Source organism: Trachymyrmex septentrionalis, unplaced genomic scaffold (genome assembly GCF_001594115.1).
Source record: "Trachymyrmex septentrionalis isolate Tsep2-gDNA-1 unplaced genomic scaffold, Tsep1.0 scaffold62, whole genome shotgun sequence".
Taxonomy (NCBI): domain Eukaryota; kingdom Metazoa; phylum Arthropoda; class Insecta; order Hymenoptera; family Formicidae; genus Trachymyrmex; species Trachymyrmex septentrionalis.
In genome coordinates this window covers 4,054,185-4,065,271 of record NW_017305800.1, presented here as the reverse complement: position 1 = coordinate 4,065,271, position 11,087 = coordinate 4,054,185, and the positions used below count along the sequence as shown (strand labels likewise).

General features: G+C 42.1%; 1 protein-coding gene across 2 annotated transcripts in view; it reads right to left on the bottom strand.

Annotated features, from left to right (window-relative positions):
* The window catches only part of LOC108752862 (zinc finger protein 628-like), a 54,903-nt gene extending 44,290 nt beyond the window's left edge, over positions 1 to 10,613 (bottom strand). For both annotated transcript variants that reach the window (XM_018494021.1, XM_018494022.1), the window contains exon 1: positions 10,566 to 10,613. The gene's annotated coding sequence lies outside the window, so the exon portion shown is untranslated. The remainder of the gene's footprint in view (positions 1 to 10,565) is intronic.
* Between the last annotated feature and the right edge of the window lie 474 nt (positions 10,614 to 11,087).

The window sequence follows — 11,087 nt, the reverse complement described above, 5'->3', positions numbered from 1 at the left end:
ATATATATATATATATATAGATTTATTGCTTGTAAAGTTGCGAATCCATGAATCTGAGACTCTGCGAATTTAAAGATCAACAGATCCGAGAAAACTACAGTGCCAAGATCCGTATATTTTACCCTTCGCCGACAAAACTGGGATTCTTAAGGATACCATCGATACTTTAATTATGAATAAATTTAAATATATAAAATATGTCTGATTTCTGTGATGATAAAAATTCGTTAAGACTTAAACAAAAGTATACCAGAATTTTTTTAGATTTTTGCATAATCCGGAATAATAAAGAATTAGTTCCGATTCTTGAAAACTTCCATTATCCGAGGAAGAGTCGAAAGAGTTACAATTTATGTTGCCGGCGGGGGAGTTAAGAATCTGTGTAAGTACTTATGGACAAAGATATTTGTAGACTCGCCGATCTGTCAGAAAGAGTCAATAGATTTAAGGTTGCAGCGAATGATCGGCAGCTGTAGGATCGGTCAAGGATAATAATATTATCTGGATGTTCGAGTCAATTACTCGGCGAAATTGACGCGTAACGGCCGGACTTCCGGCGACGCGGAGGCATTCCGGTTCGGTCAGGTATTTTTCGCGCAACTTCACTCGGTTACGAGGTTCCGACGGGGGATAAGAGGTGTCTGGTAGTAGCACCTAGCCATCGTTAACCGGTGGTAACGACCGGCCTCTCTCCCACCCACGTTTAAACGTGAACTGAACAGGTAGGAAGTCCAATCGGAGAGAGGGAGCAAGAAATGGAGGGAGGGGGGGAGAGAGAGAGAGAGAGAGGGGGGGGGTAGATAGAAAGAGGGAACCAAAGATGATGAAAGGAACGAAGAAGCGAGAGTGCGAAAGATCCGCGGGAGAAAGAAGCTGAAAGGCGAAAGAAAGAGCACCGGAGGAAAGGGACGTCCCAGAAGAAGCGTTTGGCGCGGGTTAGTCTAGCTAGACTAGCCTAGGTGAAAATAACGATGGCTCGCCATAAATCAGCCGAGGCGACGGTCACGACTGCGGGAATCGCACGGCACGGCACGGCACGGCATGACGTGCGGCGAAAAAGCTTCGGTCGGTTACCAATGACTAATACCCCGTGGTGAGCTTTTTGCCGAGGGCTTCCTTTCACGCGCGCGCGCGCGCGCGACACGCTCGTGAGCTCGGCGATAGCGCGGTGGCGCGGCTCTTATCGGTTCCTTGCGAAGTAAAAAAGAATGATAGCGTTATGATGAGACAAAGTGCCGCCATTGGAATCGCGAAGAAATAAATAAAAAAATATCGGCGGATATAATATTTAAAAAGACATATATTTATTTATCGTTGGAATATTCAGAGTACGCCATAAGAAATGCGAACGCGTGGATATTTAAATAATCATCCGTATGTACTTTCGTGCAAGTTACGCGAAGCGGCGTCGTTATACTCACGATATCGAGGCCGCAACAAGCAAGTGTCGATATTTTGCATCGCGTTAGTGTGCTCTGCACCGGTTACGGTATATAGAATTTACTTAAAGTTATACGGTTAAAGTTAAGTAACGCCGATGCTTAGACCAGAGAGACCCATAAATATCTCAGATGTCTCTCAGCACTACTTGACTCACGCCATTTTCGATCTCTGGCGTTTAATAGCGAGCCGGAAGTTGATTTGCGGATTATAACGTGGTATTAACGAGGATCAGTTTCGCGAATCTAATCGCGTGCGTATTCCCCCGTTCGACTCCCGATCGTTCGTTTTAAATGCATTGCCAGCATTTAATGGCACGTATCGATTTCGAACCGCGATGAATGGCATCGAGAACAGCACGCGGTTCGCGATCGGGAGGATGGCGGTGCGGGGTAGGAATCGCCATCGGATAGAGATTGGGCGGGGGGTGGGGGGTGTTTTTTTTTCGACGCGTCGCGTCGCGCACGGCATGGCGGCGCGACGCGGGCGGACGATATGCGACACGCGCGGAGATAGAAACGGGGGAGGGAAAAACAAATCTACGACTCGTGGGCGCGAATGATGTTTCAACGGTGCGGCCGACTGGAGCAATTACTAGTGGAATATTGCAATCATTACGTCTCTATCTCGTCGCCCGAGAGTCTCGTCCGTCTGTCTCCGTCACGTTTTAAAAATGATCACGATATGTACACGTGTATACGCGCGTATAGGTGTACACGTATGTATACACGGTTGGATTGTAGGCAAAACCGCCCATCGGCGGTGCCCATCGAAAATCACTCTGTAGAATGCCGCCAATCAAAAGATCGTGAACCAGTGGAAACCGATTTAAGTCGTCCGGCCCGATGACAACGGAATAGATAGCTGTTACGCAATTTTTATTTTTTGTGATACATATAGGAACGCGGAGTTTTGTCCTGGCGTACAGGGCACTGGCGAGTTTATCATCCGTATAACCATTTACTTTTTGTTATACATGTAAATAAATGAGCGATTCAAAGCAAAAGTGATTTTTAACATCTGCAAAATCCATTTTAATTCTCTGCAGATAGATCTGCTTGGTAACAATAATCGTGTTTTGAAGAAAGAATTTTAAATAAGCAATCTTTTTTCATGCATATATACATACATATACGTGCATGTATAAAGTATTAGCGTTTCTTTTATTAACACATTTCGTTCGCAAAAGATTCGGAGCGAAAAGACAAAGTCCATAATTTGTAACGTTTTAATCTTTTAACCTTTTTGTATTCAAATTTTTATGTGATTTTTATATATAATTTTCATATTTAATATTTATATAACTTTTGAGAATATACATTTGGAATTTTTATGAAACAAATACACTTTACATATTGTATATGCATATATTCCAAAATTTTTAATATTAAATATGAAGATTAGATAAAAATTTAAATACAAAAATTACAAGGCGAAATATATAAATCCAGTCTTCTTACTTTGAATCTCTCAAGCAAAGAAAATATTAATTTTTCTTCAGTTCGCGAAGACGTTGGCAAACAAAGGTCTACCGTAACATGATAACATAACACCTCGAACGAGTAAGCTCTCTCGCGGTAGCTCTTATCTGTCGCGATTATGATTATGAATCGATAACCCGTGTCGACATACATACATAGTACGTGGAAATGCACGCACATGTTTTGCCGCATGTAGTTTTCCTCTCGAGTGTGTGAAAATGAGATTACAAACACTGACTACCGTATGCTTAAACGTAACCAGATATCGATACTGTTCAGTATTGATATTAATCATTTTCTCCCCTAAAAGCCAACGCTGCGTCGCAATGCAGTGATGTGATGAATATTGCTGATAATCAAAGAGAATAGTACAATCAAAGAGATAATGTTGATACTAAATTAGTAAAAATAAAAAAATTTCAAATATACATAGGAATTAAGAGAACTGAAAATTGAAGTTTATTGTTGGAAAAACAACATGCATATGATATTTATCTTAAAATAATTGTGATATTATTTTATCTCAATTTTTTTAACGATCGCGAGGTATTGATCGAGTTTAATTATTAACGCTCGCAGGATTGTTTCTCGGGAAACGCATCTTTCGTGCGTACCTATTTTACCGTGACATTGTAAAAATAATTCGATCAGTGCTTCGATGAAGCAGGAGTCTTGAACGAGTCGCTTTCTTTTGATTTATCAGTGTTAACGACCTCGCTGCGCGAGGATGCGTTAATCAGTGCAGAAAATGTACAAAATACTGCGGTCTCTCTCTCTTTCGCCACAGCTGTTTTTATACTGCTATGAATGCGTGAGTTTGGCATTTCTTTAATTTCGCGTAGCTCGCGACGGGATCGGAAAAGAAAGAAAATAAAAGAGAAAATAGAAAGTGATATTATTTAAATTGGAGCATTTCAATGGTAATAACTATTATAATTCTCTTTCAAAAAATATATAAACGATGCAAATGTGCGGAAAAAAAGTGTGATAAAAAGTAATATTGCATTACACGAAAACAAATATAAAAATTAAAACAATGAGAAGTACAATATATGTATAATATATATACATAAATGTATTTAAAAAAGGAGAAAAATAATAAAAGTGAATATAGTTGAGTCAAAATGAATAAAATCAGATATGGAAGTAATTTTTATAATCATTTCTAATTACTAAAAAATTGATCAATAAAAATTATGTTTTTTGGTTATCTTTTTGTGTCATGTTTTTGATTATCCATCACCGGCATGCTAAATGGGTCAGTTTTATATTTGAAAACAAAGTAAAAAATAAAAAAAAATGTATACTCTGAAAATATTTTAACAGTATGTATTTGCGCATATTGCGCATATTTGCAACATTTGTAAAAAAAAGTACACAAAGATTAAAAATTATCAATTTTAAATTTCCGAAGAATGTATCACTAAAATATTTCGTTATCTGAGAAGCAATAAAGTAAATTCAAAAAACAATAAGTTTCTCAAAAGATGAAACAAATTGCACCTCACAACTTCTATATAAATACGATTATTATTATTATTAACTGTTATTGCGTCTATTATACAACGCTGCTGGATTATCTGATAATGGTGTACTAAGATAAATAATTTGTATTTTTAAGACAAAACTGCTTGAGAGTCATATCATAAATAAGTTATATATACACTGCCGCATATGAAAGTTCGAACACTTCCATAAATTTCATCGAATGGTGAAAAATTAGAACATTACAAAACAATTATTATTTTAGAATACTTGTGTATTGACAACTGCAAAAGCTTTACAAATTTTTTACATACCAAAATGTATCGTCTTTATTTCGTAGAGCATAGATATTATAATCAATAAATTTCAAAAATTCGCGTTTGACATATAACATTAAAAATAATTTATAAAACTATTCCCATATGTGGATAGGCTGGTAAAAGCTTTATAAATTATTTTTAATTTTATATGTATGTCAAGGGCGAATTTTTGAAGTTTATCGATTACACTGTCAATGTTCTACAAGAGAAAGACAATTCATATTGGCATATAAAATTAAAAATAATTTATAAAGCTTTTGCAATTGGTGTTTATATATGTGCATAAGTAAAATATATAAAAGAACGACACAATTGTTTCTTTATAATGCTCTAATTTTTTACATAACCGTTCGATAAAACTTATGTGGATGTTTCTTCCATGAGTGATAGTGTACGTACTGTATGTTATTTCGACTGTACTAATTCAAATTTGACTGAACTTATCCAATTTACCACAAGTCCATCCTTTATTTAATTCAAGAAATAAGAAATTCGCCGTTACAATTTTTTTTTTTTTTTGCAGATTTATTCCCGGAATACACACATGAATTTTTCAACTTACATTCATCCGCTACTCAGGTGTGCAGGTCTTTCGACGGGTTTTCCAGACATCCTACCACACAATCCACGCGTCAAACAAATGTCTAACGCGCGTCTGCACGCCCCATTAGCATTCGGCTGTATGTACGCGTACGATGGAATACAGAGAGGAGAGTGGAAGGGGGGGGGGCAGGGGAGAGGGAGAGGTGCACGCTGCCGGCGTCGTGCGGAGGAAGAGAGACGGAGCGACGCCAGCTGATCGACGCCGCGGCGCGGCGCGGCGCATCGCGACGTCGCGGTATCTACGATAACGGTGGCGGCTAACACCGCGTTGCGTTACGTTGCAATTCTCTCTCTCTCTCTCTCTCTCTCTCTCTCTCTCTCTCTCTCTCTCTCGGGCGATCCTCAATGTCACGTACGCCGATAACGCGCCGCGGAAAATATCGCTGCGTGGAACGAGTGGCTTTGGCTCGCGTCGGAAAGTCGTGCACGGCCTTTCCGGCGGTGACGGCGACGGTGAACAATTGAACGCGTAACGATCGTTAAATGTCGGAAGGTACGTACGTACGTACGCGTACGTGTGCGTACATGCCGCGCGGGAGGCAGACGGAGAGCGAAGTAGAAAAAAGATGGGGGCGAGACGCGGATAGACAGAGAGAACGTGTGTATTGTGACAAAGTGAGAGAAAGAGACAGAGTGGGAGAGACTGGAACACGCGACCTTCGCGAAACGTTAAATGTCTACGCTGCTTAGATCGCAGGACCGTACCTGTCAAAAGACACCGCGCCCACGATGAGAATACATGATTGTTTATGCAAAATTCACTTTACTTTTAGAATGTATTAAAATCGACATAACATTTATACTTGTAATTCCTTCCCCTTTTTAATAAATTTGAACTTTTACAGAACGGGAGGAAGCCGCTACAGCGTTTATATTTCGAAACGAAAAGTACAATAAAATAATGAATCACATACGGGAAGAGCTGTAAGATTTTAAATATAAAACCCCTCTCCTCTTGCAGAGTAGTAATTAATAGTCGCGAGATACGTTTATTTTTTACAGTAGCGCGTGTCAGACGGAACAAACGTTGCAGTCAAAGTTTCACGTTAATTTTGGCGAACAGCAGTGAAGAATAGCGAACGATAATGCAAGTCTGAGATGAGAATTATGTACAATAATCCATATTCGCAGTGAGCGTGAGGCTTTAAGCATTTACCGTATTCCGTCGCGCGATATCGCAAGGATTCGTTATTGAAGCTGCCTGCGAAATCCGACGTCTCTGACGTCGAAATGCAACGTGACAACACGCGGACTCGGAACATCGAATGCAGTTCTCTGACGAAGACAGACTGCGCGGCGCGAGGGCCGAATCGAGGAACGAGGACGGAGCGTCGTCTTCGGTATTCTCGACGTCGAGACACGAGCGATACGTCACACGGTCTGTCTCTGTCAAGGCGAGTCGATCGCGGAAACGCTATTATATCGTCGTCGTACAGGCGTTAGGTATCGCGGTATTATGAAATGTAAGAATAAGAGAAGTGGGGAATGATCTCGCGAGGCGTTGCACTCTAATGAAACCTGTGATATTTTCAGGCTTACTTTGCGCGAACAAATTTTTCGGATTGAAGCCCTGATTTAATAAAAGATGAGAACGAAAGTTTTTTCAGACAAAATATAGGCAGATCATAGCCATTTTGAAAAATGTTTTCTTTATAATTAAATATAATGATATTCTTTATAATTGAAGAAGAGTACAGTAGAGAAAGCTTCGATTTAAACGAACGATCGTTCTGATAATTTCAGTTTGTAATTTTTCATGTAATCACATTAATTATCACAGTAACAGATCGATTGCAGGTTCAATGATCGAAAATTTACTTTCGATAAGTAATTGTTCAGATTATAATTTACCTTTACCTGCTTTAATCACGTGTCATAATGTGCATTCTAGGAATATAATAGACGGACGTTCGCCGTAGAAAATCATCCTAACGAATCCGTTCGAAATGTCAAAGCTAATTGAATTAGTTTGAAACTGATTCTAATCAAAGCTTCGAACGATGAAGTACACTGAAGCCAGTCGGGATTTGATCACAGAGCGCGTGCCACCACTACCACTTGCACTTTACGTCAACGTATACGATGGGGACAACGTTTGTTTCAAGCCCTTTTGCCGCGAATTTGAATAATTAAGGTAATAGAGCAGAGTGAGAAAGCCACCAAGGGCAAGCGGTTACTGGTATGAAAGAAAATTTCACGCCAAAGTGCGCGCTGTGCCTAGAGAATCTATTATTGGATCATTGTCAGTCAAGAAACTCGAATACCAAACAGAAAGTCTATACGCATACGACACACGTCATATGAAATGGATCTATAAAAAGCATAAAGAAAAAAATGTTCGCTACAAAAGAATTACTTCTGTATCTATCTAATATCTATTCGAAATTCTATTCTCACTTTTTCTTTTCTTTAAATATGCCATACAAAAATGAGTTAACCCTTCCTCTACCGTAAGAATAATGTTCTTCAATCGATTTATAATTAAAAATTTCACGTTACCGAGCGACCCATCCGTGTACAATTCATTTTTTTTCCCCATTTTTGTAGACTAACTTCATAACAATGTCATTTTTTTTTAATGCGTGACGATATTAACAAGAAATTTCTAGATTAAATGTTCATGAAAAACATTCAGCGATGAAAATTTTTTGCAAATTTTTCGTAAATTGACGAAACAATAATGTAATCTTTTTTTCACGATAGTAACTAGAAACATCTTTATATTCACAGCTCATTTTTATCGACAAATGCTCATATTTATTGCTGAGATTCTACGATATACGTAATGTAAACCATGTGCTAAATGCGCCAATTTGTCAATGAAAATAAGCTGTGAATACGGCCATAAATGTTTTAATAAAAGTACTTATATAAGGAACATTCAACTACGATGAAAAAGAAGAAAGGAAAAAAAAAAAGAAAGAGAAGACAGATATATCACGGATTAATTCATTTTTGCATAATGTTATTCAAGTGGTTGTCTCCGACGAATTTTATCACGAATTCATCAGTATGAGTCCACCTCAGAACTACGTCACTATGACTGCCGTTTCTGCCGCTGCCAAAGTGAAATCCGCGAGAGAATATACACCGATGCTCGAACAGTTAAACGCCACTCTCGTCGTAGCGGGGCCGTTCGATCGGTCTAAATTATCTCAGGACTTTACTTTTACTCGCTCACGCGATAACGCTCCTCACCGATCGTCTTCACGACTCCCCTCATCGTGCTCCAAAAACGAATCTGCCTCTTACCTCCCCCTATAGCGCATCAAGTTTTCCCTCCCTCTCCCTCTCAGTCTCATCAATTTCTCGACGCACGTGAGGTATTTTCGTCCCGGCCGTGTTTGCGGCTCGCGGAGACACGCACTCTCCGCAACTTGCGAGTCCCCAAATTCTTGACAACACGCGTACGTATTCACGCGCGCGCGCGCGCGCAATTTGTCGCACCTTTCTCGTGAGAGTTCTCCCTAAGATTCATTGGCTTCCTCCTTCCTTCTCTTTTCATCGCAAACTCGCGCCCGGACTTATCACAGCTGAGCGCTAATAAACGCAGCTGATTTCCTTCTCTCGACCTCACTCCCTCTCTGCGATTCTGTCTCAAGACACGGAGTGTCGACGACTCGAGTCGACATTCGAGAGGCAGCGCGACGACAGGCGACAGAAGCCGCGAGCGAAACGACGCGAGTCGCTCCGCATCCTCGGCGTTTTTTCGCGTCTTCCTCGCTATTTCCTCGCGGCGTCGTTCGCCGTTCGCGCGATACGCGTTGCACTGTTTCACTGTCACGTGTGTCGCGGCACGTCGCGAGGACCACCGTGCCAAAAGCGTACGTCTTTGATATCGCTTTTTCCATTCTCTCCCTCTCCCTCTCTCCCTCGACTTCGAGCCAGGCTTTTCCTTCGTTATTGCGTAGAGGAAACCAAACTATTTCGAACGCGCGTGCACGTCACGGCTTAACGAATGCATAGGACCGACCGCGAGATTCGAAAGCGGCTGCCAAGACTTTTCGGGGCCGCGCAAGGTCGCCGCGCCGATTTATAATCGCAGCTGTCAGAAACGCGCGCGCGGACCGCGAACGTGACGTGCACGCGCCGTAGCCGTAGCGCAAGCTGTCAGAGCGCGTGTTTTCACGTGTCTCCACTGTAGTTCGAACGGTGCGGCGACGCGCGCTCCGCAGAGACGCCGAGAGAGACACAGAGAGAGAGAGAGAGAGAGAGAGAGAGAGAGAGAGAGAGAGAGAGAGAGAGAGAGAGACAGAGACAGAGAGAGAGTCCTTCGCCACTTCACGCGTGTCGTGACAGCTTCGCTGAAGGGCAGAACAACGGATAAACTGATCGAACGAAATAAACATACGAGCACGAATCACAGGATCGAAACGTCGTCCGATCCGAAAAACGCGCGCGTACTTCTCCGAATTTTTCGAAAGTAGATTTCCACTGTGAAGAATGAAAAATTGGGCCAGTCTTGGAAAAGAAGTGGCTCGATTTTCAATTTTTCAACAGCGAGATCTTGTATACTCCTTCAGGGTGAGATTCACTCTTAAAAGTTTAAGAGAATAAATAACGCGAAACTTAGCGCGTGGTTTTCGCGTGACGCGAGGCCACTATTTTTCATCCGTACTCCCTATGTGATCCCTTAGCTCGGTGTCGATTGCTCTCTCTCTCTCTCTCTCTCTCTCTCTCACTCATGATTCGACCTTTTATTTTCGTTCCTCTTTCTCTCCGTTTGTCTATCTTTTCCACGAACTCGTCAAGCCTCGTGACAGGTAGCAGTGATAGCGGTCGAGTGCGACGGAACGTTAATGGCAACGATGGTTAACGAACATGGCAAATGTAACAACGTCGACGGATGACGTACGACGGCGATAGATGAAAATGTTGATCCCACCCTCTTCGCAGAGTGAATATACATATATATATATATATAATATCTTTTTTTCTCTTTCTCTCTCTCTCTCTCTCTCTCTCTCTCTCTCTCTCTCTCTCTGTTGGTCCAATTTGACGTTTGTGTCACGATGAAATCGCGCACGCGTCACAAAAACCGTCGGAATATTAAAACGGTTGTCGTCTGCCCCCGGTGACGACGCACGACGATGACGATGACGACGACGATTAATAATGATGATGATGATGATGATGATGATGATGACGACGACGATAACGACGATAAAAATAATAATCCGCGCACTGGGCCACGTTCTTTCGTGAAATTGTAAAACACCGCGGTTTAAATATTTACCTTGCTACATGTAAAACGAATAGAGGAGCCTGCCTGAATCGAACGAAGGAAGGCTCGAACCGGCCCACTGTGACGTCGCCGGCCTACTGTCAGCTCAGCGCTCGCTCGGCCCCGCGGTCAACTAACCTACCGTGTTCGCCGCGCAGACCGTGCCGACAAAATAAATCGATTCTGCGCGGCTGAGTGCCGTGAGCGCCGCGCGATAAATCCGTGCGTACGCCGACAGGATTTTCGGCGTCGCTCGCGCTTTTCCGCGCCCTCGCGATCGTCTTTCGATGTTTCGATAGTCGCTCATATGACTCGCGTTGTAGTCAGGTGTGAAACGCTCACGCGCGCATCGCCGCGTACACACGCACGCGCGCGCTCTCCCACACAAAGCCGCCGCGCGGATGCGCGCGTGCGCCCTCTCAGCGCGCACGCACACACACACGCTCACACACACGCGCACACATACACACATTCGCCAAGCGATGTAGGAGGACGCGCGCCAACACGGATACGCACGTATCCACACCGATAACA